Source organism: Mustela nivalis (assembly GCF_964662115.1).
Source record: "Mustela nivalis genome assembly, chromosome: 18".
Lineage (NCBI taxonomy): Eukaryota > Metazoa > Chordata > Mammalia > Carnivora > Mustelidae > Mustela > Mustela nivalis.
In genome coordinates this window covers 36495455-36517280 of record NC_139037.1, presented here as the reverse complement: position 1 = coordinate 36517280, position 21826 = coordinate 36495455, and the positions used below count along the sequence as shown (strand labels likewise).

The 21826-nt window shown below is 45.1% G+C and overlaps 1 long non-coding RNA gene across 3 annotated transcripts; it reads right to left on the bottom strand.

Moving 5' to 3' along the window:
- Positions 1-250: 250 nt before the first annotated feature.
- On the bottom strand, positions 251-18888 carry LOC309853138. 3 transcript variants are annotated; one of them, XR_014305534.1, is made up of 4 exons: positions 18736-18888; positions 16368-16449; positions 1022-1182; positions 251-531 (listed from the first exon to the last, which is right to left on the bottom strand). It is a non-coding gene; the product is annotated as an uncharacterized lncRNA (long non-coding RNA). The 3 variants fall into 3 exon arrangements; XR_014305535.1 differs by lacking the exon at positions 18736-18888 and adding an exon at positions 18528-18683; XR_014305536.1 differs by lacking the exons at positions 16368-16449; positions 18736-18888 and adding an exon at positions 11634-11707.
- Positions 18889-21826: the final 2938 nt, after the last annotated feature.

Here is a 21826-nt window from a genome sequence, read left to right as displayed (position 1 = left end):
AGAGAGGGAATCTTAAGTGAGCTTTGTGCTCAGTGTGGAGCTGACATGGGGCTTAATCTCATGACCCTGAGATCATGACCTGAGCTGAAATCAAGAGTCAGACACTTAACCAACTGTGCCACACAAAAGCCCTCCCTTCTTTTATATTTTTTGAAAGAATTGTGTAGAATTGAGATGAATATGTTCTTAAGTGTTGGGTAGAATTCATAGTGAAGCAGTAAAGTTACTGTAGTTTTATTTACAGAAAGAATTTATGGATTTACTTTCATAGTTTTATTTCAGGTTATCTATCCTTGAATGAGCTTAGGTAGTTATAGCAGTTTGGTAGTTAGATCTCTTAGAAATTTGCTCATTTTATATACATTAACTAATTGGTATGCTTTTTAAAAAATGTTTAACTTTTTATTTAATTAATTTGTAAGCAGCTCTCCTATTTGTGACTCCAAAATGCAGACCTCTTGTGTTATTCTCTCATTCAGCCAGTAGTGAGATGACGTGTTGGCTCTAGCAGCACTGGGATGTGTCCTGGATCTAGAAAGAAGAGGTAATGAGGGGTCTAGAGACCTTGGTTTGCCCTGGCTTTGATGGCAAACTGCAGACCAACACTGAGCTCTTTCTTTTCTGGGCCCCACAGCACTCCAATTTCAAGGGCAGCTTCTCTACTTCTTGGGGTTTCAATGAGTACCTATAGGGAAATGATTTTGAAAAGTATAAAGAAGTACATAAGGTAGCTTTGTTTTCATGGTTAGTGGAGTCTGCAGGCTGTGGGGTTAACTATTGTTGTGTCCATTTCAGTTCTGAGCTTGTAATGGGATGAGAAAAATTAGCAGAGTTTTCCATCCCCTGTTCCTTCAGGGCTGCCTACTCTGCTGCCATGCTGGGTTTTGGGGAGGGGAGGAATCAGCCAGATGTGGCCTCACATGGCCCTCATTTAAGGCTTGTTCGGGTCCTGCTGGGCAGAGAGGAGATTTCTAGCTTTTAAGAGGAGGATGAATTAAATCCGCAGCAACAATGAGCTTACCTTGGCATTTTTCATGATATTCTGCAGCATTAAAAACTTTTGCCAATGTTTGCATTTAATAGCTTCTGCCTTGGTGAAATTATTGAGGTTCCCAACTGTGATTTCAATGGTTCTTAGAGTAGTAGGGCATTTGTAAATTGCTGTAAGAAATTAGTAGCAACCTATGAAAGAGAAGAAAAAAATAGTAGAACAGGAATTAATGAATGAAAATTTAAGTGAAATAAGAGAAAGAGAAAATATATACATTTTGGTAGCTAGCTAGCTAGACGCATATATGTATGTATATGCATTTTTTTACTTTGAAAGCTTTATTTGGTATAGCAGGGAAACCTGATAGAAATATAATCTTGTTTTCTGCTATGATAATTATTTCACAAAGGAATGAGAGGAATCCCCACATCACAACTCTGTGCCCCTGCTCCGCACCTACATGTACTCCTGGAAACTAGTCCCAATACCTCTTGAAGAGCTTTTGGGGCCTTTGATTGTGTGTTTTGATGCCTGAGTACATGGTTCAAAATCAAATACAACTGAAGATCAAGTGCCCCCCTGGTTTCTGACTGGAACCAGAAATCTAGAATTTTATGTAAAATTTTCTGTTTTAAAGGATGAAAACAATTTTTGTTAAAAGCACACAGTAGGCAGACCCACCCAAAACTATAGCGTGAACCTATGAAATTACCTTTAGTGAGGCCATACATTGGCTATTTGCCCCCCCTTCAGTTCAAGCTAACAAATATTTTTTTTTTTTTTGTGGAGGTAAATTTTTTAAACTGAGTGATAATGTATGCTGAGGGACTGACACTGAATGTGCAGCTCCTTGAATCTCACATTGGCACACCCTGTGTAGGTGAGCATCACCCAAATGTAGACAGGGACATTTCAGTCCCCGAAAGTTCCCCCTGTGTCCTCTCCCAGCCAATACTCCCCCACTGAGGGTATCTTAAACAGAAGAAATGGCCTAATAAAGGAGAGGGGTATATGGACATTGGGGAGGGTATGTGCTATGGTGAGTGCTGTGAAGTGTGTAAGCCCGACGATTCACAGACCTGTACCCCTGGGGCAAATAATACACTATATGTTAATAAAAATAATTAATTTTTTAAAAAATTAAAAAAAAAAAAAAAAAGGTGAGGGGCAGTGAGCCTCCCCAGAGACAGGATTTGGGAATTTGAGATGGTGGAAAGAGACCTGTGCTGCCTTGTACATATAGGATCCTGGAAGAGGGTAGTTCCTGGGCATTCTTAGGGAAGCTTCCCAGATATTAGGTACACTGAATCAGAAAGGGTATGGGCCAGGCTTGGTGTGGCAAGATTGGAAGCACAGCCTTGGAGTGGACCTCACAGGGCATTGGTAGGCAGAGAGAATGGAAATTGACAGCCCCAGAGACTGAAGACCTTGGAGGCCATGAGGGTTTCTGCACTATAGAGACAGGAAGTGCTGCCGCCCACCAACAAAGGTTGATAAAGGAGCGGGTAGGCAGGCGATACATGAGCCACATTCATTTATTTAGGATAAAACAGACATACAGTGTTCATACTTCTTGTACTGTGTGTCAAGGGCAAAATCATAGGTGTTATATTTATTTTACTTAAAATTTTAATTGGCAGAGCCCAGACTGATAGGCTGTGTACCAGGCTGTACTGACCAAAGTTCTAATCCAGTCCGGTGTCCAGCCTGAGGAGGGGTTGCACAAATGAAGCAAAATCCCTGCTGTGTCTCAACTCCTAGTTAAACAGGCTTCCAGATTTTATTTTTTCCCTAAAGACTTTTGTTCTAATACACAAAAGGGAGGCTGTCGGGGAGAGGAAGCCTGGCAGGGGATTCAAGCCCATCAGTGAAGAATTACTAAGAATTGCAACTTTTTTCTAATCCTGGAGGGACCTGGCACCCCTCCTTGATAAGAGAACATGCAAATGCCTTTTTGCCCTGTGAAGTTGGGGTGGCAGCAGCAGTCCGATTTTCACCTGGTAACTACTTGCACAGTATTAATGACACAGCAGAGCTGTCTTCTGAACTTCCTCTAGTTCCCATTGGCCTCTGAGCCTTTCAGATGGAAGGTGGCTTTGTTTAGGCATGTGCTAATGGCTGCTCTAGTAACTCTGCCTGCTTTCCTCTTCTCTCTACTCCCAAAGGAGCAGACTTGGGAGTCCTATCCTTTCATTCAAGGTGACTGAGAAGTCCTGTCCTTTCATTCAAGGTGATTGAGTGGACAGTGTGTCTCCCCAGCAATCAACTCTCTGGGCCTGGCCAGGTCTGGCAGAGTTGACTTTCCAGGCCTCAGTTCTCCAATCTTCACTGCAAAGTCTGTGCTCAAGTGAAGGTTTGGGAGCTGAAATTATTTGGTCTCAGGAGGTACCCTTCAGGGAGGAGGCCTGTACCTGAATGGTAAGATGTGGGCAGCACCAAAAGGTAGATATAGGTTTAGGAGGAAGCCCCACATTTTCAAGTAACTTTCACATTACGGGTACCAGGTTTTTTTTGTTGTTGTTTGTTTGTTTTGTTTTGTATTGTTTTTAAGATTTTATTTATTTATATGACAGAGATCACAAGTAGGCAGAGGCAGGCAGAGAGGGAGGAAAGCAGGCTCCCCACTGAGCAGAGAGCCCAATGCGGGGCTCCATCCCAGGATGCTGAGATCATAACCTGAGCTGAAGGCAGAGGCTTAACCCCCTGAGCCACCCAGGTGCCCCAAGGGTACCAGTTTTGAGCTAAGGACACAAAAGCACCAATAGCTCAGTCAGCTGAGACTTTCCACTTGTGCCCACAGTCTCTCTGCCTCTTGTTAATTACCTCTGTTTAAAGGGACAGGGCCTTTCTTCAACTGGCTGAAACTAAAAAGGGATTGAATTGGCTCAGCAACAAAGACTTTTCAGGTTTCAGATCAGGCTGAATTGAGATGCTTAACAGATAAAACATCTCTTGCATTGTGTTTCTAATTCACAGCTTTGTTTCCTTTGGTCGCTCTCAGGCAAGTTTTCTTGATACAGTGGCTCTCAGCAGCTCCAGGCTTTCATCTGGCTACCTTTAGAGTCAGCCCCACATCCCCATGTGCCTTCACAGGAAGGGTCCCACCATCCCCCTGACATCAGTTAGTACCCAGGCTAGGGTTTGAGGTGTTCAGAGCAGCTAGCACATGGCTGGCCCTCTGCTGGGAGCTTCCTTCTCCTTCCCAAACACAGCGGGCTCCTCCTTTCCTAAGTATGCTCCTAAATATGTGGTTCTCCTTAGCCCTGTCCCTGTCCTGCCAATCTTTTCATGAGGTCCTGGTAAATTAGGGGAAATATAAATGTGACGGGTGATTGTGCTGTTCAGTTAGCTAGCTCATGGGCACGTTGGAAAGCAGCCTGCTTCCTGGTACCCACATATAGAAGCCCCAGGTTGTTCAGTTCTATGCTTGGGGACTGGTCTTAAAGCAAGAGGTATTACACTCTTCTTGCATTGGTTTCATGGTAACATTTCCGTGGCGCCATTGGACATGACTTAGAAGAGCATCACCTATATCAAGTAGGACGTTTGCTGTGTCTGCCAGGAATGAACTGTGCATGTGTGCATGCACATATGTACATGCACACATGTGTCCACCTCCTGGGATTTACGCTCTGTTTGTGCTTATGCTGCCAGTGCTGCCCCTTGGCAGGTACTATGTAACAGTAAGGTAGCCTTCACTGCTGGGGCGCCAACTGTGTGTAAGATACTCTGTTAAGCATTAGACAGCGGCTTTGTAAAAACTCTCCCCTGGAAAACACTGGAGGGAGGTGGAATGTAGGCCTGGGAATGGAAGGATATGGTACCAAGCAGAGCCCTGTAGAGGAGGACCTTGGAAGTATCTAGTCTCAGAGCTGCTCAGTTCTAGCACAAGAGGCCAGATGCATTCATGCCCATTTGTACCTCTATGCTGTCAGGCATTGGTTAAAGAGTAGAAATGAGGGAGGTGTACATTAACCAGGTATTTCTGGCTCTTCTTCCTTGAGAGTAGATGAAGTAGTTTCCAGAAGCCTGAAGAGAGCCTTCCCAGAAAGAGATGTAGGTTCTGGCCTAGGGCCAGTGAGGGGATGCTGAAGGGGATGGTGAAGCAACCCCAAGGAATATGGGCAGAGCCTGACAGTATCTGCTGCAACCTGTTATTTAATCCTGAGAAAATTCAACTCAACCCAGCCAAAGATACTCACTTCTGATGCTTATGATTCCCATTATATGTATGGAAATCCGTGGCTTTTTGAAATATGAAGGAACCAGATGCCATAGCAGGTAATAGAGTAGCTGGAACGTGTCATTAGCATCCCTCCAATCCCTGACTCTGTCTGTGTATGCAGCTACGTGGGCCCAGGAGAGAGGCGGTCCACAGAGGCTGATCTTGTCTGAATGGAGAATGAAATGATGAACAAGAATTGTGATCACAAAAATCACAAGGGTTGCTCTAGTAGACAGAGGAGTCCCGGGACAGGGGCCCAGTTCCCAGATGTGTACACGGAGGTTGGGCCGTCCTGGACTAGTTGCTGGAGGTAAAGTTAGGTGCAGGGAGAGGATCTGGCCCTTGTGAAGAAACTGTGGCATCAGAACTCAGAGTCCTGGGGGCTAGGAGACTGGAGAGGAGAGCATGGACTCCAGGGCACACTTTTGGAGGAATCTTCCACAGAGTCCTGGAGAGCTCTACCTCCACTCTAGGAAATACATAGGACCAGTAGGGAAATGGAGGCAATGAGAGGTGATAGATTTGATCAAGGTCAGCCGCCCAGAATCCAGACAATGGAGTCCAATGAACCATCTAAAGCTGGTTTTCACCAGACTCCTATCAGCCAGAATTAGAGGAGGCTCATTTTCTTGTCCGTGACGGAAATTCATCTCCGGGTGGCTCACACCCAGCGAAAGGGTCTGAATAGGCTCATGCAACTGCAAAGTCCAGAGGACGGCCCAGGGCTCACATGCTGTCGCCAGTTGTCTTTCATGCTTCTGTGATTGCCTCCATCTTGGTCAGAATCATCCTATTTGTGGGAAGATGACCCTCAGCAGCCTCAGGCTGATTTCTTGCAGATTAACCATCTCAGTGGAAAGAGGGCACAGCACCGTTTCTCCAAGAGTTCCAGCCAAACTCCCATGGCTGAGGCTCACTGGATCAGCTCAGATCACCTGCCATCCCTAGACTCTGATTGTCCAGACCTAGGTCAGATGGCTCCCTCTGGCGCCTGTGTGAGTGTCTGTGTCTGTGTGGGTAGGAGAGAAATTGTGTGTGTGCGCGCACGTGCACACTTGTGTGCTACACCGGAATCTTATAGATTAAGAGAAGAGAACGTTTGGTTCCTCAGAGGAGAACTGAAACAGTATTACTAGAAGAAGGGAACATAGATTCCCTACCGGTGGGAACCGCAGGAGCCCACTACCTCAGATGCTGTCCCTAGCGTGGAATGAAGAAACTTGCAGGACGAGGCGGGCCTGCGGTCATCAAAGCAAGTAAAACTCTCGAGTGTCAGAGCTGGAGGGTGTCCTAGGTTGAGTTTTTTGGAGCAGTGTCTGTGATAAGGGTTCCTGTGCAGACAGGGCTCCCAGGAAGCAAGAAGGGGAAGAGAGGAGTCGGAGGAGGCAGGATAGGGAAAGGGAGCTCAGCTTGAATGAGCTGGGAAATGAGCAGGGAAGCTGATCCCTCTGCTGCTGTGAGTGTGGGCTGCTGAAGACTCCTGGGTCTCCCATTAGCAGAGTATCCACGCCCTGGCGGTTGGCTCACAGCCAGACACTAGCTGATGTGGGGATAGACAAGTCCAGTTCCCTTGCCTCAAGGTAGGATCCTGTATGACCAGGCAGGGACAGACTGGAGCTGAACCCACATCTTCTGCCCTCCCTGCTTCCTCAGGACAGACTTCAGTCAGGCTCCTAGGAGGCCTCTTTTCAACTTGGCTCATCCTCGGGCCCCGTCTTTGGCCTGTGCCATCTATTTGTAGCAATAATCCTGCCAAGTCAGCCTCACATGAATCCCCCTACCGTCGATAACTGATTACCCTCGATGTCTGATCACCCTGGCCTGCCTTCTGCACAAATGCCCCTACCCTCAGGGTCTTCTCCCAGTAGTTAGTTGTCCATGCACGGATCCTTCACTTGGCTTGCTGGCTGTGATTCCCGACTTGTATTCAGAGTTGAGCCTGATCTCTCCACCCTGTTGCGATAGTATGACACTTGTCACAACAGTCTGACTCGTCTTTACTGTTTCAACAAGTGTCTCAATAAATTTCTGTAACACCCCATTCCCTACAAGGTTCACCTGAGAAAACCCCTCTATAAAAGATTTGCATGAGAATTTCCTTTTCGGGCTCTACTTGAAGGAACCATACCTAGTACAGAAGTCAAGCTATGCTGTGATCTCAGGTGAAGCCTAGCCCCGGCCCCATCCTATGAGGAGTAAATGATACCCCAGAGTTTGTCCCATCTCAAGGCAAAGGACCTTCGTGCCAGCCATTGGCCACACATCCTAGGAAGGCTGGGGAGCAAAACTTCCAGGCACCCCTGGCTGGCAAAGTAGTGAGGGTGGCCCCAGAACCTCAAGACCACTGCAGGTGGGAGCGACTTAGCAGCAAAGTCCACAAAATAAGATATGGGCACACTGAGCTAGGAAAAAGAGGTTCACGGGGATTGAGTGGGGTGCCAACAGGGCCAAGAAATCAGGCTGCTGAAATGTCACGGAACAAGAATTCTAAATTGGTACCAGCTTAACTATTGGCAGCCATAAGGGTATTCTAATGAGCTGACAACAGGTTGCCGTTTATCAATTTGTCGCTACTTATGTAACAAGAAGTACAGAATACAGTACTTATAAATCCTTGAAATGAAATATTTTCCCTTTATTGAGGCAGTGTTTATATAGATGCACATTAGTTTAAACTTTTTGACCTCATTTGCATTCTAAAATTACAGCACCATAATTTCCTTTTCCCAAAAGCATTTACTCTTAATTAATCTTAACCACTCTCAAGCTTTTCTGATTTCTATTATCACTATTTAAAGTTGAGAAGACTTTTAATGGATCTAAATCACATATTCAAATTAGTTTCTTTTTCTAAAGTTATAATGACTTGAAATTTTATTTGATTTGGGCCCAAAGTATTACCTGAAAAGTAATTTGATTGTTTTACAATTTAAATCATCTGTGTGGAATAAAATTCATTAACCTTATTTACATGTGTGTAAAAATTATGACACTTTAACCAATTAACATTTCTAAAAAGTGTGCAGCATTTTATAGCATAATGCCTTCACTGCAGCTCTGTCCCCTACATCTCTGAACCCATTTAGCACCAGAAATTTCCAACTTTGGCTAAAATTTGAGTAATTGAATTGTCTGGCCAGACAATGCCTTATGTGAAATCGTGTCTTTTCCTGTAGGGCCTAAAGGAGCTGTGGCTCACTGCGGCCTACTCTAGCATAGTCTTCCTAGGATGGTGGTAGACAGCTCACCCTCACAGGGCTGGTCTGGAGACCACAGGCTGGGAAATATCATCATTTCTTTCAGAGCTCCGTTCTGGAAAGGCACAAACTTGACATTCTTTGGACATCATTGTGCCTTGGTAGACACAGTGCCAGAGAGCCTTTCTTAACAAGCCTCAAAGAATGGACGTGGCAGCTCATGGAGTGGTTAAGATGTGTACCCATGAAGCTCAGTGCAGTGCATTCAGCTTAAGCTTGGGTTTGAGACCAGGCTTTGCCACTTGCTACCTATGTGATGCTCCAGTTCAAATCCTCCGTCACCCAGACTCCTCACAGGTCCTCTGCATGCGTGCTGCCCCTACCGCCAATGTTTCCTTCATTTTATAGCCAGAGTGATTAATTTGTGTCACCTGCTTAATAAGCTTCCCATTGGTTTCCTATTGCTATCTTATAGGCAAAGTCCTTTACATTGAATAACAAGGCCCTCCTGCTCCACTCCTGTCCTCCAGATGCACTGTCTTTTGCTGACCTTTGGGTTTACCCTTCTTCTTCATCTTCTCCAGGCGTTGCATGTGCCATTCCTCGACATGAAACTGTCCTTCCCTCTTTTGTTTGCCACATCATCTCTTACTCATCATTCTGGTCTCAAATTGGGGGTCACTTCATCTTCCTTAGCTGGGTCATATCCCTTGCCACAGGCTCCCAGGAGCTCCTGTACAGAAGGTTCCTGATAGTCCTCTGTCATGACCAGCACCACATCACAGTTTTCCATTTGCTATTGTGATCTCTTCCCTAACTAAAGGCTCTGTGAGGGCAAGGGTTACCACATAGCTCAGTGTCTGCATCCTTAATTAATATTTATTAAATTAGTGGTGAATAAGAATGACTTCCTACCTTGCTTTAAGGTAGGAAAACTTATTCCTCCAATATCCCTATAAGGTCCACAGTAAATGAAAAAAAAAATGTGGAAAATCTCCAACTCAACTCTGTGCCCCAGCTATTTGCATGGTCCCTTGGGGATATTTTTGGGTTCTGGGTGGGATCCAACAAGGGTGGGTTGGGACAGCAGTCCAGACGGGAGCCTGGGGTGTACCTGCCTGAGAGTAGGAAAAAGCACACCACAGCACCCGGCCTTTGATTGCTCTGCCTTTGATTTTCCAACATTCAGGGCGGTGAATCACATCAAGAATAAACAGTGAAGAGAATAAAAGCAATTCATTGCTCTGGGGAGTTTTGTCTTGAATCTCTTGAGGTTAGAATTGCTCATCTGAGATGAGAAAACTGGAGGAAGGTCTCTTACCCAACAGGTATTGCCCCTTAAGACCCAGCCTTCCCCCGGTGTCTGGATAGAGCTGAGCCTCCTGCCTCTCTGTGGGCTGGGTCATTGATCCAAGAACATTACTGGTGAAGACTTTGTTAGTATTTCCTTGACTTTGGCTGAGTTTTTTTTTTTTTTTGGTTTTGCTGACCATGGGAATGTGACAGTAGCAATGGGTCCTTGCAAAAGTCCCTGCAGTCCCTGGTCCTCAGTTTCCCACTTACCAAAAATGAGAGGGATACTTGGCTGACATCTCCAGAAAGCTCATGAGCATATTTGGGGGTTAGTTTCTGAAGGATGGATTCAGGAGTCTGAGGATTGTTACCCAGTCTAGGCTCTTCACAGAGCTGGGCAGGTTGCACTCTCTCTCAAAGAGGAGGCAACAGTCCAAGTGGTCCCAGGTCCCCAAAGGATGAAGACTCAACCTTGGTCCTGCAGATGACCAGCTTGATGACTTTGACCCATTGCTTACTTTCTCCCAACCTCGGGTTTTCCTGTTGTAAAATGAACATGCTCACATGGGGTTACATATCCTCAGAAACCCCTAAGTCAACTCTCGTTCTCCAGTATCTTCTGACTCTGGCCATTTCCACAGTCGTTCTGGAAGCTCTGGGCCTTTGGAAATTTCCCCAAACCACTGCTCTATTGTACAAGTGGGGGCAGAAAGCTTTTCATTCACAACCTTACGTATGTTGTCTGTATTTCTCCTGTGACACAAACTTCCTGTTCTTTTCTATCAGTGGACCTGAGGCAGCTCTGTTTCCCATAAGCCCCTTTCCCTGATCACTGCCAGGGTTGGGGAGGAGAAGGGTGAGCCCAGCACTGTTCCACACAGTATTCAGTACATGTAGATTCATGACGGCTCATTGAGAATGATATTCAACAGCAATCCTTCCAGATCTCCTTGTGCCATTAACTCTGTGTTAATGCCTGGAGGCCCTGTTTCTTTGCTGTATGGTTTGTTTCCATGTGACTGAGTAGAAATTATGACTCTGTGATCTCACTGGCATTTCCAGGTTTTCATTAGTCCTGAAAACATGCCTGCCTTGCGATTCAATGCAATGGGAGACTGAGTTTCTCCAAGCCACACGGCTCTCGGGTTAGAGTGCACATTGTAAAACAATAGTAATTCAGACTTCACTGGCCCTGTGAAGGACCTTAACTCTCTGAAAACTTTCCTCTCTGAGTGGTTTGGAAAATACTTGCAGTATTCCTCACAGCAACCTGAAAATTGTCATCCATGTTGGTAGGGTTGAATAGTGTTCCCCCAAATTCATGTTGCCCAAACCTCAGAATGTGACCTTAATTGGAAATAGGGTCTCTGCAGATGCAATTAAAATGATATCTTACTGAATTAGGGTTGGCCCTAAATCCAGTGACTGGTGTTCTCATAAGAAAAGACACACATGGAAAAGAAGATGTGAAGACAGGGCAGAGATTGCAGTGGTGCTCCATAAGCAAGGGACATCCAGGGCCACCAGAAGCTGGAGGAGCAGAGGAGCTTCTTCCCTAGAGTCTTCGAAGAGGCGTGGCCCTGCTGATACCTATGGATTTTGGACTTCTGGTTTCCAGAACTGTAAGAGAATAAATTTGTGTTGTTATAAGCCCCTCAGTTTGTGATAATTTGTCAGGCATCCTTAGTAAACTGGTGTAGTGTTCTTATACACCAGCCATGTATCCACATGCTCCTTCCACAAACCCATTTGAGGGTAAGGGCTCCCAATGCCACTACTGCTGCCATCCTATGTAGCAGCCCTACACTTGTTCTCTTAGAAAACATTTGGTTGCAACTTTAGTTTCTTGGGATAGCAGTGGCTTAAGCAATAAGAATTTACATTTTTAAAATGACAATAAATACAAAGGCAGGACATTTGAGCAGACCTTCAGTAGCTCAGCAACCTCTGGGTTGACTTCTTATGGTTCTCTTGATCTTCCCCACCCCCCCATGGTTGCAAAATGGCTGCCAAGCTATACCTATTATGATCTCACACCGAGCACTTACAAATGGGAAGGAATAAGGGATTCTTCAGTCATCTTTGTCTATTTCATTTGGAGAAGAAAATATTATCCAAAGACCCCCAAAATTTCTAAGTCCCCTTGACCAGAACAGGGTAACGTGTTCTTGCCCTTCTTGCAAGGGAAACTTATAAAAAGAACTTCTGTGGTTGATAGCCTCTCTCATGGAAGGTGGGATATTTAAACAAAACAATGTGAAGAGATGGTTGTTGGCTAGGATACAGATTTTGCCCCCCTGGAGCAGGTTGGGCAATGCTTTCTGTGGATTCACCTATGCTAGTCCTGCTATACACCAAGAAGAACCTGCGAGAAGCTCCCTGTTCGCACTCTAAGGTCATGAGGCCTCAACAATAGTCTAAATAAAGACTCCCAAAGATACCCACAAACTAATCCCCAGAACCTGTGACTATGCTTCCTTACATGGCAAAAGGGACTTTGCAGATGTGGTTAAATTAAGAGTCTTGAGATGGAAATACTGTTCTGTTGGATCCAATGTAACCATAATGGTCCTTATAGGTGGTAGATAGAGGAGCAGAGTCAGAAGAGATATGACTATGGAAGCAGAGGTTGTAGTAATGTGATGATAAGTCCCCCGAAACTGGAAATACAGGCAGCCCTTAGAATCTGGAAAAGTCAAGAAAGAGATTCTCCCCTAGAGCCTCCAGAAGGAACAAAGCTCGCCAACATGTCGATTTTTAGCCCAGTAAGATCCATTTTGGACGTCTAACCTTGAAAATGGTAAAATAATACATATTACTTTAATACACAAAGTTTGTTGTTGTTTGTTACAGTAGCATTAGGAAACTAACCGAGCTCTGGGTCATCAGGCCTCAAAGAGTTCCTAAAAAATGGCCTTTTCATCATCTTCCAGAACCCCTCTCTCCCTGGGGCCAGCCATGTGCCCATAGACCTGGGCCATTCACGCCATGTTCCCCATTCCTTCATCCTCCCCATCCCCCTTCTCCATACTTCCAATCTGCCCCTTTCTCCCCATACCCTTGTCCTTCCCATCCTCCCCATCTGCCCTTCCCTAACTGCCTCCTCCCGCATTCTCCCAAGCTCCTTACATCCCATCTTCTCTACCTTCACAATCCTCCTCATTCTCCCTTTCCCCTTCCTTTCCATACTCATCATCCTCTCCATCCCCCGATCTTCTCCATCCTCCCCATTATCCCCTCCCCTCTTGCCCTTTCCCAGGCTTCCATTCAGACACCTGCGCCTTACTGAAACACTGTGGAGGTTAAGCTACTAGGCACAGGGGTGCTCAGTCAGGCCTACCTCTCTGCTGAGACCCACCTGGGGACCTTGTGTTATAGCTCTCACTCCTCACTTATGAGATTTTTGGCCCCCTTTTTGCTAATATTCACAGTAAAGCCTTCTCATCCGTATGACTCCCCAGTCCCAGAAGAGAGGTACCTGTGGCTAGAAGGCTCCTACGGTTTGGTCCCCAGTGTCTGGGCAGTGAGGGGTAGAACAGCCTGGCCCACCGACCTTGGCTTTTCTGTAAGGGGTGGTGCCAGGGAAGAGGGAAGTTCTTCTCCATCTAGGCTGGGGCCTGACCACCGCAAACCAGGAGAGGAATGATGGTGAGCGCAGCAGCACAGATGGCCTTCCCTGCCTCTCCCACCCCTGCACATGCCCCCATCCCTGGAGAGTAAGAGTTGTAATTCAGTAGCTGTGGTGCTGCGTCTGAAAATAGCAGTGAGCTTCCTGGCTCTGCAGAAAGAGTTTCGCTGGTTCTGAGCACGAGATGGGGTACTGGCAGGGGAGCAATGTGGAGATAGTTTTCTTAGGCCCTTCTAGCCCAATGGCAGGGCTTTTCTGGTGAGAAGAAGCTGATGCCCCCTCTGCTGCCTCAGCTAATCGCGAGTCTCCTGGAGCCAGCTTCACAGCCCCGAGTCTGAGAAGTAGCCGGGTCAGCAGCTATGCCTTTTTTAACTCCCAGACCACAGGGATCTCTTCTTTCAACTTGAGCTTTATTGTCCTCTCCCCGCAGATGGTATTCCTCTGCTTACTTACTGCCTGCTCCTGGCCCAAAATGGAGGCAACACTGGATCCTTTCTAAGGCACAAGTGCTCTGCTGCAGGTCCCAGTCCCAACAGACTGAGGCCTCACTGTCCTGTAGACTGCACCAGAAGTATCGACGAATCCAGTGGACACACCCGAGAGGCCAGTGCTCACCACTCTGGAGATCACAAACCCAGCAAAGTCAGTGGGTAGGGCAAGGTTTTGAGAGGATAAACTGCATTCAGGACTGACAATTTGACATGTGTCCAATATCAAGTTTGTCTCCCAAGCACTGCCCAGGGAAAAGGAAAATGTCCAGAAAACAAACAAGTCTCACCCAGGCTGACTAGAAGATTAGGGAATTGATCTGTCTCACACATGTATATTAAAAGTAAAGCAAAATATAGGGGCGCCTGGATGGCTCAGTTGTTAAGTATCTGTCTTTGGCTCAGGTTATGATCCTGGGGTCCTAGGATCAAGCCCCACATCAGGCTCCCTGCTGGGCAGGAAGCCTACTTCTCCTCCCACTCCCCCTGCTTGTGTTTCTGCTCTTGCTATCTCTCTTTCTGTCAAATAAATAGATAAAATCTTTTTTTTATTAATTAAAAAAAATAAAAGTAAAGCAAAATATAAAAAATTAAAATTAAAAGGCTCCTGCACAGGACAATGCCTACTTTCAGAATATCCTTCATGCCTTCCTCAGCTAGTGATCTCTGTTCCCCCTTCTTTCCCCAAAATTCCACTTCTATGGAATATGGGGTTAATCTTATATGTTTTAACCCAGTTGTGGAGTGTGGTCATTGGTACGGAGCACTCCTGAATACACACACTGCTGGAGCCCTAGAGAACATTCATGGAATCCTAGGAGCTAGGACCAAAGGGGAGGTCGGCTGATATGGCGATGTGAAAACCATCAATGAAGGATTGGAAAGCAGCTGTAGGATTCCTTTTGCTGTTCCTCTAGGAGAGTTATCTTGAGGAAAACAGCCTTGCCCAAGGTCACACACCTTCCAGAGAAGCCCACATCCAGTGACTGCTCAGTGGAGGGAGGGTATGAAGTCCCAGCCCTCATCCCACCAGGAGCATCTCTGCAGGTCCACAGCTGCAGGACTTCTTGCAAGGCTGGCTGGGGCCTCTGTCCGTCCTGCATCCCAGCGCAGTGTTTCCCTCTGCCTAATCCTGCTCCTGTCTGCCCTCTTCCAGCAGATGCTGATCCCTACAGCTTCTCCTAATAACATCCTGCCTGTTCATCTCCATCTCAGAGTCTGTTTCCCAAGGAGCTTAATCTGTGATGGGATTCCCCTGGGCTTACAGGAAATCTTAGAGTCATGAAGTCAAACCCATGTTCAGACCCACCCATTACCACTACAGACACTTCTGTGCTTAGGGACAGGGATAGGGACTGCTGCTAGACAACAGGCCTTGTCCCCAGGGCTTGCTTTTTGTCTGGCACCTTCCAGGAAGCTCTCAAAAAGATTGCTCAGGCAAAGTGTTCCCAGAATGGCTGGCTGCCCGGGTCCTCCTGGCAGGGACAAAGGTATGTGATCTTGCACAGGGACACAGCTTTGTGCTATGATGTTCAATGCCACGAACGTCCAAGGAAAATGGGAGTGGAGGAGAGGTCAGTCTGCTTTATGTAAAGCCCTAATGAACAGAGCTTTTCCCTCTTCAACAGGATAACCCTTCCAAATGAATGTCTAGCTCCTTGAGGTGGACAAGAAGAAAGTTCCACATTGAGAGCCCTGGGAGGGGAACTCCTGAAGGACCGCAGGAGTAAGGCTTATTCTGGTGGAAGAATTCTGGCCTCCTTACTGTTGATCACAGAGAATTAAATTTCCTCCTGCCTGCCCATTGCTCCCCCCACCTTTCCCCAAAAAGAAAAGAAAAAAGAAATGATAAAGGCCCAGGAAGAATTCCCTATTCATGCTGCATGATTTGCAAAATCAAGATAAGGGCCACCAAGGGTCTTCATTATTTTTATGTGACATCGATAAACCATTTTGCACTGCCCTCTGTTACCCCCCCCCCCCCAAGCTCACAGCCACTCATCTTTTTGCACAGAGAAGCAACTTCTGGAACTTCATTTCTTTATTATAAACAGAAGCATTAAAACTGCTCCCAGCTGGTCTTGGTTTTTAAACAACAGTCTTCAGTCCCCCACTTCCTCTGGCAGCATCCTCTCCCTGTTTTGTTTAGTAGAACCCATCAAGGGGCATTTGCACTGGAAATGAATATTAACTGACTGTGGTTTTCTAAGGATTTTTATCTTACCAATTCCCCAAACATAAAAGGTCTGAGCTCTTACGAGACAGAAAAGATATGCACCTGTAAGTTCTGGGACCTGCAGCCCTCACTCAGATTTGAAGCCTGATTCATCAAAGGCTGGGGGCTTGGTGAAAACTAGCACCCTCCAATCTGCTGCTGGCCTTGAGAGTACAGCTGCCATTCTCCTTCTGTTGGGGGCCTTTATCATGGGGAATGTGTGTTAGTCTGAGCTCTCCAGAGGGGCAGAATCAACAAGACATATATAACAACAGGATACACGCACACATACATCTTATATATACAGATTACTATAAGGAATTCACTCACATGATTCTGGAGGCTGAGAAGTCCAAGATCAGCCAGAGATTTGGGAGAGTCAATGGTATAGTTCCAGTCTGATTTTGAACACCTGAAAATCAGCGGAAGAGGATGTAAGTTCCAGTCAGAGTCCAAGACTGAAGGTAGAAGACTGATATACCCCCTTAAAGATAGTCATGTAGAAAACCAATGTTCTTTCTTACTCAATCTTTTATTGTGCACAGCCCTTCAAAGGATTGGAGGAAGTCCACCCACAGTGGGGACAGCAATCTGCTCTACTCAATCTACCAATTCAAATTCTAATCTCATCCAGAAATACCTTCATAGATGTACCCAGAATAATGCTTAGCCAAATATCTGGGCACCTTTTGGACCAGTCAAGTTGATACCTAAAATTAACCATTACAGGAAGGAAGAGCTGATCATAGAAAGGATGATGCAAAGAAATCCCCACATTGATGAGTCCCTTGGCTAGATCAGGACAGGAGAAGCAAAGAGTTCTTCTTCATGTAAGGAAGAGACAGGCTTCAGGGCTATCGATGAACAAGTCACAGTGTGGTGGGTACCTCCTGGTGCATCTAGACCATCTGTGCATCTCACCTTACCGGGCTTCGAATCCTGTAGCCCCCACCCCCAGCTGTTCTGGCCAAGTGTCTCTTACCAGCTCCTGGCTCTAGCCTGTGACCCACAGCGGGATCAGGATTTTCACATTTCCTGGGTTTACCCTGGCCATAAAGAAGGCATGGCAGCTGGAGGCCTCCTCTCCTGAGGTCTTTTTTTTTTTTTTTTTTTAGTTTTTATTTATTTATTTAAGTAATCTCTACACCTAACATGGTACTCAAACTCACAACCCTGAGGTCAGGAGTAGCATGTTCTTCCAACTGAGCCAGCCAGGCGCCCTCCAAAGTTCTTATAGAGAAGTCAAAGCTCAAAATTTTCATTTGGGGAAAAGGGCCTCTAATAAGAAGGCAGAGATGGATTCTTTTATCACTTAGGGATTCTGATTGGCTCTGACTAGTTAGGACTTGAAAACAATGACTTAAATAATGCAAAAGAATAAAACCAAAAAAGGAAAAAAAAAAAAAAACACAATATTTTTCTTTCAGGTAATGATAAGTCTAAGCAGCCCTGGGCTGTATGTTGACCCCGTGCTGTCATGGAAAACTTGGTTTCCTTTCATCTCTCAGCTCTGCTTATCTTTAGGGAAAGGTCCTCAAATTTATGACTTTATGATGGCAGCCACTTGTCTGTGTGGCAGGCAGAAAGGAAGAGAGTATGGGTATATCTGGGTGGTGGGTGGGTATAGGGCTAAAGAAGCCTGTCACCTCCATGAGCCCCTCCTCTTTGTAAAAGAATTGCCCAGAAGCCCCATCTCATGACTTAAGCTTATCTCATGTTATTTATATCTGTAAGCAAGCAGGACATTCTTGGTAAAACCATGCATCCGTACATCAGTATGCCAGTCACCAGCTTGCTGAAGCCCAGACTGTGCTCAGTGGGGCCACTGTACTACCTTCCCTCTCAGCTTTTCTTTTTCTTTAGCGAAAGTTGTAGCATGAGGTCAGTCTCTTCTTTTTCTTGCTTGCTCAGAACATCTCTGTGTTTTAGTTATAAGGGGCAGAAATCTAATATAATACATTCATCCGGAAGGAAAATCTGTTGGCTTAAGCAACCATATTATAGAATGAGTAGAGGTAGAGCAGAGCAGAGGTAGGGTTTTCCTTAGTGATTCCTAGAACCATGGACTCAGAACGTTTCTAGTCTCTCTCTCTTTCTCCTCTCTGCCTTTGTTTCCCTGTCCACATCAACATGACGATGTTCTGGCCCACTTATTGGACTTTATTCACACGTCAGAGGTCAAGGACAAGGGGTACATACAGACACCATGCTTAAAACACTACAACCAGAGCAGACCCCTTTCTGTCAGCTTCAGTACGAAAAATCTTAGTGATGACTGGTTGCCGCAGCTTAGTCAGACGTCCTTCCTTTGCCAAATCACTACAGGCAGGGAATAAGGATCCCCTAATAGGCTCTATTACACCTCTTCAGAACCCACAGCTAGATCAATGTTGAAGAAGGGAAGTCAGAAGAGAAGATGATTAAGGGATCCTAAAGAATGTGGGGATGGCATAGGCAAAGCTGCCAAAGGAATTGTATTTAGACACCAACCTCAAATCCTGTGTGCCATGGTTTCCTGTACCAGTCCTGTGCCTGTTTTAGCATCAGTTCATATTTTACCTTTTCTCTGTTCTGCTCTGTATCACAAGAGGTCTGACTCCCACAGGCTGCTTTCTCCATCCAGACTTGCATTGTAACTTCCAACGGGTTTAGCCAATGGTATAGATTGGAGGATGGGAGAGGCAGGGTGTTTCTTTACCTTTCTTTCCGCCCTGGGCAATTTCTCTGGCAGCGGTTAGTTTCCTCTGTGGCTGCAGCCCCAGCAAATGGGGTCCTATGGTTAAGTTTCACAGGGGTGACCTTGGTCCCTAGGCTTCACAAACTCTGCCTCCTCCTTTAGTTCAATCAGCCTAAGGGAAGCAGTGACTTTCTGCTCTTGCTAATCTCTGAGTTTACATCATTTATGCAATCACTTGGCTGCATTAAATTTTCCTGTTGTAAAAGCATAAAGGGAGTTGTTTTCCTAGTTAGATGTGATTTATATACCTCCTTTCTCCACACACATTCCCCCTCCCCCTCCTATGGACATTTGCAATTGAAACCTTTTCTGTAGCCTGGGAATAAAAGGTTGTGTCTCCAGTAAATGAATTTTAAACTTCAGCAAGCAGCTGTAGCAAGATTACTCTGAAAGGGAGGGTGGCTATAGGTACTCACCTCTACTAGGCAATCACCCATTCAACTACTTGGGGAAATGCAACCAGTTCTCAATTAATTGTGAGTGGATGTGCCTAGAGAATCTGCATGGAGACCTTCATTCTCTACCTGTCCTCACCTGCCTGTCAGCAGGAAAGAAGACTTCTTAATGTGAACAGAAACAAAGCCAAGAGCAGACAGTAAACTAGCAGCAAAACATCCAGTATAAAAGGAAATTACAGCACAATGGTTCAGCGATTTGTGTGTGACCTGCATTCTGGGTTACACAACCAATTGAAAGTTGACACAATAATGGATTTTTTTACATTTGATTGCATATACTCTGGAATGTCAATCCAGGTAAAGGTCACACTCCTGTTAAGCCAGCTGGAGAAACAGTACTAGACAGCATTTTCTAGCAACTGTTTTTTGGGAAAGGAAATAGTGTTTATATTATTTTTCCTTCTAAAGTACCATTACATGTAAAATTATTTATTTTTCACCATCAGATCCCAAAACTACCTTAAATCATGTCCCTCATCTCTTCTTACCCCTTGTTGTAATTAAGGAAGGATTTCTGTACCAGTCAGGATAATTCAGTCTCTGCTATGGTAACAATATCCTAAATTCTTAATGGCTTATAACAATAAAGACACTTCTCACTCATGGAGCAAGCACATCCATTGAGGGTTGGGGCACTGCTGACTGGCACAGTGAGATATTGCTCTAACCACATTTCAAGGTCATAGAAAGTTACAGGGTGACATCTAACTTCTTGCAGCCATCTCTATTTTTCCAAAGTCACATTTTTTTCCCAAGGTTGCAGCTCCAAAGTTCTATCTTGGTGGCAATTGAAACCCATGCTTTGTTGTTTTATAACAATCTTAAATGCAATGTCAACAAATGAAACTATTGATTTTCTCTGCCTCTACTTACCACTACCTCAGTAAAAGACACCACTTTCTACCCAGTTGCTTATATCAAAACACTAGGCATCAATCCTGTTTCTCTCTTTCTTTCAGGGGCTGCATTCAACCCAACTTCAAGTGTTATTGATTCAACTTTCAAAATAGTTTTAGAATTTCTGTCTACTTTTCCCCATATCCACCATATCCATTTATCTTAGCTTAGCTCTCTTCCAGAAGTAGACCTTGATATAGGGATTAAAAATGCTAATTGATTTTCTGGGAGGTGACAGAAACATTAATAGGGGAGTGAGAAAATGAGACATAATGAATGCACACACACACACACACACATACATACACCCCCCAAAAAGGATAAATGTCATTATTGAAACATCCAACCGCAGCCAACTAGAGCTTAATCTTGTAGGGAACCTCTGGTAAATGAAGAGGAACAGGTGCCTTAGTGCTATTCTACTGTTTTTGGGGCAGGAGGTGCATATCATCAAAGAAGAGCTGCTCCTAGGTGATATCAATTTTTTAAATATCCAAGCTGTGCTGCAATCAGGAAGGGTAGCTTCACATGGCTTCGGAGAAAGTCTTCCAGGAAAAAGGCAGATATTGGCAATTTGAAGTCAGCTACCTCACTGAAGTGATACCATCTGAAGATGGATATGGGGGGGGGCACCAACAGCCTCTGCTACATCTGTCTCTTGACCTCTCAGGTCAATTTATGACCCACATTAAGGTTACCCTTAAAACAGTTGCTCTTCAGGATGGTGGCCACTCATAGTTAATGAACAAACAAACAATACAACAGGAAAGTTCGTGGGACAAGGTGAAGTTGGTCATTTTGTCCTAAGGTTGGGTCTTTGCTATTCATTAGCTCACTCTTCCACCACCACTTCTAGAATCCCTTCACCCTTTGCCAGAAGTTCAAAGAGTCTAGGCTGCTTTCCTGGTAACTAGACTTTCATGCTTGGTGGATTTGAGCATCTAGTTACCATACCTTTGTCAAGCCATAAGAAGTTACCTATTTGCAGTTGTTAACATACAAGGAATCATCAAGAGTTGCCACCCAAGTAAGTTCCTTCAGTTCCAGACAAACTCCTCCTGGCTTCCACTATCTATCTATCATCTATCAATCCATCTATCTATCTAATCATCTATCTATCTATCATCTATAGAGAGAGAGAGAGTAGAAACTCTATGATGATAAGCAGGTCCAATTACTTCACCAGGTTAGCAACTCCTTGCTTTGCCTGCAAGTATACTGATGTAAAAAATTCCAAATGACAAGGCAGCAGCTATCGCTTTAGATTTAGTCAAATTCACACTATGTCCCCTAGTAGAAATCTTCCTTCTAGGATCTCTAGTCCAGCAGAGACTGAAGTTCAGGAAACAGGAAGCATAAATTCCCCTAGTGGAATTATTAGGGAGGAGGGTCATCTCTTGTTTTTACTCCTTGGTTCCCAGAAAAATGCACCCTACCTATTGTGGACATAGCATCACATAAGGTCTTTGGTTCAAAATAGGTATTGCATCTTGAAAAACACCACCTGTAAGACCCAAAGGGCAATTCCCAATCTGGTGTCCTAGCTTCTTCTTGAAGTGGACATCCCAGCATTCTCTGAGGTTGCCAATAAATATGGGCAATTTAATATATTAGCACCACCAGATTCACTGGTGTATTGGTAAATTGGCTTGTGCGTAAGAAAACCCTCCAATTTGTAGTTTGCCTTAGTCTTGTTA